The 7,920-nt window shown below is 44.7% G+C and overlaps 1 long non-coding RNA gene and 1 pseudogene across 1 annotated transcript in view; both read right to left on the reverse strand.

Annotated features, from left to right (window-relative positions):
- The window catches only part of LOC116069245, a 14,247-nt gene that overhangs the window by 3,765 nt on the left and 2,562 nt on the right, over positions 1–7,920 (reverse strand). The window lies entirely within an intron of this gene.
- Positions 4,644–6,595, reverse strand: LOC116069243 (annotated as a pseudogene).

The raw sequence follows: 7,920 nt of genomic DNA on the forward strand, positions 1-7,920 counted from the left end.
GTGGAAGTCTGTGTTGTTGAGCCCAAGCATAACCTCCATCTCGGCCACCATGACCACTTTGTTCATGTACCCATTGAGCAATGACAGAGATGGCTGGGGAAAGAGGCCGACTGTCCACTGAACGGGTCATCTTATCCACTTGATTATTGGACTCCTCAGATGAAGTCACCTTTTGGTGAGCATTTACATGGGACACAAATATCTTCACATCCTCTGCCCATTTGGAGAGATCTATCCACATACTTCTTCCCCAGATGTCTTTCTCACCAATTTTCCAATTGTGATCTTTCCAGGTCCCTGATCATCCAGCCAATCTATTGGCTACAGTCCATGAGTCAGTGAACAATCGTACATTTGGCCATTTCTTCTTCCAAACCAACTGTAATACCATGTGTACTGCCCAAAGTTCTGCCCACTGTGAAGATTTTCCTTCACCTGTATCTTTCAGGGTAGTCCTGGAAAGGGGTTGTAATGCTGCAGCTGTCCACTTCTGGGTGGTGCCTGCATAATGTGCAGAGCCATCAGTAAACCAGGTCCTAGTCTTCTCTTCTTCAGTCAGATGATCATAGGGAACACCCCATGAGGCTATAGGTGCATGCTTGGCAGCAGATGGCATTGTAACAGGAGCTCATAGGCATTTGAGCGACTTCTTCATGTAACTTGCTTGTGCCCTCAGGATCTGCTCTGGCCCAATCACATATATATCACTTCCATTTGATAATTGACTGCTGCTGTGCACGACCTACTTTATGACTTGAAGGGTCTGATAGCACCCAGCTCATGATGGGTAGTTCAGGTCGCATAGTAACTTGTCCTATTGTCAACGTTCAGTTTCCGCTAAGGCCCAATAGCAGGCCAAGAGCTGTTTTTCTTTTTCTTTTTTTCCCCTTTTTTTTTGTTTTGTTTTTTTTTGAGACAGGGTTTCTCTGTATAGCCCTGGCTGTCCTGGAACTCACTCTGTAGACCAGGCTGGCCTCGAATTCAGAAATCCACCTGCCTCTGCCTCCCAAGTGCTGGGATTAAAGCATGTGCTACCACTGCCCAGCTAAGAGCTGTTTTTCAAAGGGAGAATAGTTGTCTGCAGATGATGGTAGAGCTTTGCTCCAAAATCCTAAGGGTCTCTTCTGTGATTTGGGCCTGCCAGAAGCTCCAAACAGCATCTCTATCTGCCATAGACACCTCAAGTACCATGGGGTCTGCTGGATCATATGGTCCAAGTGGTAGAGCAGCCTGCACAGCAGCCTGGACCTGTTAAAAAGCCTTCTCCTGTTCCATGCCCCACACAAAGCTAGCAGCTTTCTGAGTCACTTGGTAAATGGGCCTGAGTTCATACCCAAGTGAGGAATGTGCTGTCTCCAGAATCCAAAGAGACCCACTAAACGTTGTGCTTCTCTCTTGGTGGTGGGAGGGGCCAGGTGCAATAACTTATCTTTCACCATAGAAGGAATATCTCTGCATGCCCCACACCACTGGACTCCTAAAAATTTCACTGAGGTAGATGGTCCTTGAATTTTGGTTGGATTTATTTCCCATCCTCTGGTACACATATGTGTTACCAATGAGTCCAAGGTTGTTGCCCGCGCAGTCGTCTCGCCAGCAAGAAGACACGCGGACACTAGGATCCTTCTGCAGCAAGCGTTTATTGCATCATGAAGAGGAGAAAAGGGACCGAGCCAATAATCGGCACTGCTTATATACACCACAGCGCGGCGTGTCCGCCCATGATTGGCTGTTTGCTCATCACCCCACGTGATGCCCCGGGATGGGCCATGACTTGGCGTCTTTTCACTCTAAGCACATGCGCAAACAGTTCTCTATGCACATGCGCAAACAGTTGTTTACCAGGAGTCGACAGCTTGTCATGGCGTATGCCTCTCCAGCTCTACCGCTCTCCACACAAGGTGGTCGCTACTTCCTGCTCACTTGGTCCAATCAGCATAATGTCATCAATATAATGCACCAATGTGATATTTTGTGGAAGAGACAAATGATCAAGATATCTTCTAACTAAGTTATGACACAGGGCAGGAGAGTTAATATATCCTTGAGGCAAAACTGTAAAGGTATACTGCTGGCCTTGCCAACTGAAAGCAAATTGCTTCTGGTGGTCCTTATGGACAGGTACTGAGAAGAAGGCATTTGCCAGATCAATGACTGCATATTCGGTACCAGGAGATGTGTTAATTAGTTCAAGTAAAGAAATTACATTTGCTACAGCAGCTGCAATTGGAGTTACTACTTGATTTGGTTTTCGATAATCAACTGTCATTCTCCATGATCCATCTGTCTTCTGCACTGGCCAGATAGGAGAGTTAAAGAGAGATGTGGTGGGAGCCACCACCCTTGCATCTTTCAAGTCCTTGATAGTGGCAGTAATTTCTTCAATTCCTCCAGGAATATGATACTGTCTTTGATTCACTATTTTCTTTGGCAGAGGCAACTCTAAAGGCTTCCATTTAGTCTTTCCAACCATAATAGCTCTCACTCCACAAGTCAGGGAATCTTTGTGAGAATTCTGCCAATTTCTGAGTATACCTATTCCAATTATACATTCTGGAACTGGAGAAATGACCACAGGATGTGTTCGGGGACCTACTGGACCTACTGTAAGTCGAACATCAGTCAAAACTCCATTAATCACTTGTCCCCCATAAGCCCCTACTTTAATTGGAGGGCCACAATGTTTCTTGGGATCTCCTGGGATCAGTGTCAATTCAGAACCAGTATCCAATAGACTCCGGAAAGTCTGATTATTTCCTTTTCCCTAGTGTACAGTTACTCTTGTAAAAGGCTGTAGGTCCCTCTGGCGAAGAACTGGAGAAAGGCTAACAGCAAAACTTCTAGTTATCTTATCAAGATCCTCCCTCAGAGGAACCTGGTCACCCCTTCATTCAAGCGGTTCTGTATCTGCAAACTGGCCCAAGTCTGGAAATTGATTCACTGGCCAAGACTGTCTTTTGCCACAATCCAATGTAGCCCTTCTTTCCTTTGTTTGAAAATTTTTCTGCTTGTACAGGTCAAACAGATATGCAGTGGGCTTCCTATCTATTTCGTGCCTGGAAACACCATGATTGATTAGCCAGGACCAAAGGTCCAAAGGAGTCATGCCATTTTAAATTTCACCTCTCCTGTGCTGACCATTACGGGTTATACCATTATGAACATTGCTTTGTCTACGCTGTCCATTATAATAACTATGATCACCTTGTCTCTGTTGATTCAATGCTGCCCCCTGGCCCTTGTTACCTTGGGGCCCAATTAAATCCATTGAATTTAATTCATCTAATTGAGCAGCAGCATCTCCAACGCTAAGGTCTGGCACAAGGAAAAGGGCAAGAGCAAAACCCTTCATACGTGCTGTTGCCCCTCTCACCAGTTTGCATCTTGTAGGACTGGTGAAGGGCATATCTTCTGGACCTTCCCATTGTGAAGGATTTGGTTTTACACAACATATCTACTCTAGCATTGCAATTTCCCTAAGCCTTAAAATCCCTTCTTCAACACTAAGCCAAGGGATATCAGGTATTTCTAACTCCTTTTCAGTAGGCCATCTTTTGATAAATGCTCCAGCCAACCATTCAAACTTCTGACACCTTTTTTAACTGTGCAAGCTTCCATATTAAACCTAGAATCTTCACTCAGAGGGCCCATGTCAATAAATTCAGCCTGCTCTAGTTTTATGTTCCTTCCACCATTATCCCACACCCTTAAAATCCATTCCCACACATATTCCTCAGACTTCTGCTTGAATGAATTAGCAAACTCATTAAGCTCCTTAGTAGTGTATTGAATTTCCTCATGGACTACACTTTCTACCTCCCCTCTAGGGGCCTGTTTTGCCTTGAGTCTGGTTATAGCTCTAGAAGAACTATTGTTGGGCCTTGAGAAACATCAGTATTGTCTTGTCTGGCATTTTCTTCAGCGAAAGTCACTGCTGTCTTATCAGACTCTGGGGGATTAACTTCCTCATGTGGGGAAGGCATTATTTCAAGAGGTGGGGCTGAGGGTGCTACTTCCTCAGGTGGGGCAAACCCTTGAGAATCTGAAGATTCAAAATTCTCAGCTTCAATGGAGTCTTCCCACACATCCCCATCTCAAGTTATAGGATCCCATTCTTTGCCAACTAATGCCCTTACTTTAACCGCTGACACCCTCTGAGGCTGAGACTTGAATTTTCGCTGAAATTCAGCCAACCTAATAATGAGAGCTTCAGTTTGATTTTCTGCAACATGAGCTCTATGGCTGCTGGAGAGAAGATTCTCTTCTTGACACACTTAGCAACTTTTAGATTGTTTACTTATGTCTGGAGCCTTTTGATTTTATCACACAACTCCTTATTTTCCTTCCTCGTTTTTTCTCGAAATTCCTTATCTTCCTCCTTCCCTCCCTCTCTCCCTCCCTTCCTCCCTCTTTCCCTCCCTCCCTCCCTCCCTCCCTCCCTCCCTTCCTTCCTTCTTTTCTTCCTTTCTGGTGATAACTGGGCCTCACTTGTAGCCCAGACTGGTCTTGAACTCTTGATATTCTTCTTGTCTCAGCCTCCCAAGCACTAGAACTTTAAGCTTAAGCTACCCCACCAGCCCACTAACTTTATTATTTATTGGTTTGTTTAATTATTGCTTTTTTTCATTTTCTTTTAGACAAATATCTCACTGTATTTAGCCTTAGTGGGCCTGCCACTTGCTGTGTAGACATAGCTGGCCTTGAACTCACAGAGATAAGCCTGAATCTCTGCTTCCTGAATACTAGGGTTAAACCTGTGTGCCACCATACCCAGTTTTCACTAATTTTATTTTAAGATAATTTTACTTTTTGAGTGTGTAATTAATGCAAATGCATTCAAAAGTAGCCTTCCCTTCTATTTTGTATCCTACTTTTCTTTCCTTGATGTCCCTATTCCAGAGGCAGGCTCTGTTCTTTTTCTCTTTTTTGTTTTTGTTTGTTTTGGAGAGAGGGTGTTATGTGGTTCAGGCTAGCCTTAAAGTTTCTATGTAGCTATTGTTGGCATTCAAGTTCTTTTTTTTTTTTTAAACTTTGACTTGCAAAGATATCCAAATCAATTTATTCTTATTATCCTGACAGTTGGCAGCACCAATGTTAGTTAACAAACCAATTAAAATTATCCAGTTATCTAAGATAGACACATGTACAAAAGATATACAAATTAAAACCATTCTAAAAGCAATGGATACCATAATTTGTCTGCGACTATACCATCGACATTCAGAAATGATTGTAAAATTTAAACCCAAGATTAAAAACTGTACGGCATGAACTCTGAGCACTCCTATTTCAAGCAAAGGTGGCAGTCTTTCACTCTCACACACTTAGTGTCTCTGGTGGGTTGAGAAGAGAAACTCTGTGATATTTTGAATGCTTGTGCTTTTCCCTTATTGACTGTTGGCCATGCTGTGGTGCTTTGAGGTAGGTCTGGTGAAGGTCCACGAGACAAGGCTTAAGACTTTCTAGGGTGTATCCAGTCTGTTGTACCAATGACTCAGGCCAACTTTGTCCTGTGTCTGTGTAGAGAGCTCAGTGAAAGGCAGCTCCAGCAATAAGTGATGGCAAATACTTGAGATATGGGTCAGCATCTATCAAAACTTAATTCTCCCAAAAACATTGCTAAGCTTCCAACCCTGCAGTTTGCAGGCTGCAGGTGCAGGAAGTACTGGGTAAGGAACTGATTTACTGTTGGTGCAGCCAAGTCAAAAGCAAGGACTTTCAATACTAGGTGCTCCATTCTCAGAGCCTGCTTCTTGGAATAGGTATCGTCTGTAATGTACACAAACGCTGCTACCCCTGGGGGATATACTTCTTCAAACTTCGAAGCTAGCAGTATAGCAGCCGTGCTCCCAAGCTGAAGCTTTTTTTCCCTCTTAGCACAGACATGGAGGAGAGGAATCTATCGATGTAGTTCACAGCCAGATGCAGGGGCTCATATTCTGTAGTTTATATTCTTCTCCACTTCAACTAGCCAGTCCACAAGGATGGTCGCATACTGTTAGTGATGTCTGGCTGCCTCTTCATAGAACCCACTTTAGGCTTACATGTAACCTCCATTTCCCTAAGGTACGTGTGAATATCTTCTTGATAGTCAGGTACTTCATTAACATTCACTGGCTTTTCGTCTTCTAAGACAATAGACATATCCATAGCATGTGGTGATTCAAAACTATTATCCATTGGATAGTCAAGAGGTGTCCGTGGTTTTCTTGCTCCAGGTAAAGAGACAACTGCATTAAAAGCCAGGACATCTTCACACTCTGCTTCTTTAAGCTCAGCTGGCCTCTGCTGCCTCTCTTCTGCTTCATCCACATGAATGGTGAAGGCAGGCTGCTTACTAACTGCTTTCCAAGAAGGAACAGCAGCGGCATGCTCATCGTTTACAGGAAGGTCCTTAAGAGGTGCAAGCCTCCAGTCTTGACCCTCTGCTGCGGCGCGGGTACCCGCACGTTCCCGGCCTTCAGCACTGCCTGCGCCCGTGGCTGCTGGGCTGGCGCCAGTTTCCCGGGGTTAATATTCTCTTGGTCTTCCTGATGCAGCGAGAGCAGGGCTCTGAGCCCGTCTCGCGACCCGACTGTCTTGAAGTGCCCGGCATCGCGGCTCCAGTCCGGATCCGTCGGCGGCACAGCGTGCACGACGCCCGCCGCTCCGGAGCTGCTCGGGACCCTGGTGGCCGACCCGCGGAGCAGGCGCTGCAAGCGGGAGGAGCGCAGAGCCCAGGTGCCGCGAGTTGCGTGCGCCCGCCGGCCGCTGCTCTTGTCGGCATTCAAGCTCTAATCCTTCTTCCTCTCCATACAAATGCTAGCATGCCAGGTGTGCACCACGATGGCTGATTTCTGTTCTGTTCCCTGTGATACCTTTTGGATAGTAAGGAATTATTCAAAGTGGCTGGGAAGATGACTGACTTAGTGGTTAAAGCACTTGCCATGTAAGTGTGAGGACTAGAACTTGGATCCCCAGGAACTAAGTAAATGATCAATGGCTGTGGTTGCCTATAATTCCAGCCTCAGAAGGCAGAGACAGAAGATCAGCAGAGAAAGCTGGCTGGCATGACCAGCCATAGCAGTGAATTCTGTGTTTGACTGAGAGACCCTTCTTCAATGAATGGTAGAAGAGTGGGCAAAGGTGATCCCTGACATTAGCCTGGACATTCTACATGTGAGCAAGTGCTCTTCACCAGAAAGCCATTTCTTTAGCATTCACATTATTTCTTTTTAAAAAATATTTCTTTTTATTGACAGGGGCTGGAGAGATGGCTCAGCGGGTAAGAGCACTGACTGCTCTTCCGAAGGTCCTGAGTTCGGATCCCAGCAACCACATGGTGGCTCACAACTATCCATAATGAAATCTGATACTCTCTTCTGTGTACTCATTTATAATAATAAATAAATAAATTCTTAAAAATGTCAAAAGAAAGATATTCTTTTGACATTTTTCGCTGTAAGCCTATCCTTTAACAGTGGAGCCATCTCTCTAGCCCAAAGATATTCTTTTAAAAAGTATGTTGCCTGTTGAGGCCTGCTCCTTTTAACACAGCAGTAGCCATTTGGTATTCAGTCTCCATTTTGCTCATAAGGTGAAACTAAGTTTAGGTTCTCAGACTCTACTTCCTAGACATAATTATCCATAGCTGACACTAAAGTATGTTACTAATAAGCCAAAAAGGTATGGCTGAATCCCTTGTACCTGTTATCTCAATGTTCTGAAACTTCCTTGTTCAGCACCTGTCCACCACTTCTTACCTCAGTCAGGACCAATCAGCTTAAAGGTTGGCTGATAATACTTTGTCTAGTTACACAAGACTGTTGTACCACTTCACTGCTTGCCTTTGAACTTTTTGTTTGTTTGTTTGTTTTTTTGTTTTTTTCGAGATAGGGTTTCTCTGTGTAGCCCTGGCTGTCCTGGAACTCACTCTGTAGA

Source organism: Mastomys coucha, unplaced genomic scaffold, assembly GCF_008632895.1.
Source record: "Mastomys coucha isolate ucsf_1 unplaced genomic scaffold, UCSF_Mcou_1 pScaffold22, whole genome shotgun sequence".
Classification (NCBI taxonomy): Eukaryota; Metazoa; Chordata; class Mammalia; order Rodentia; family Muridae; genus Mastomys; species Mastomys coucha.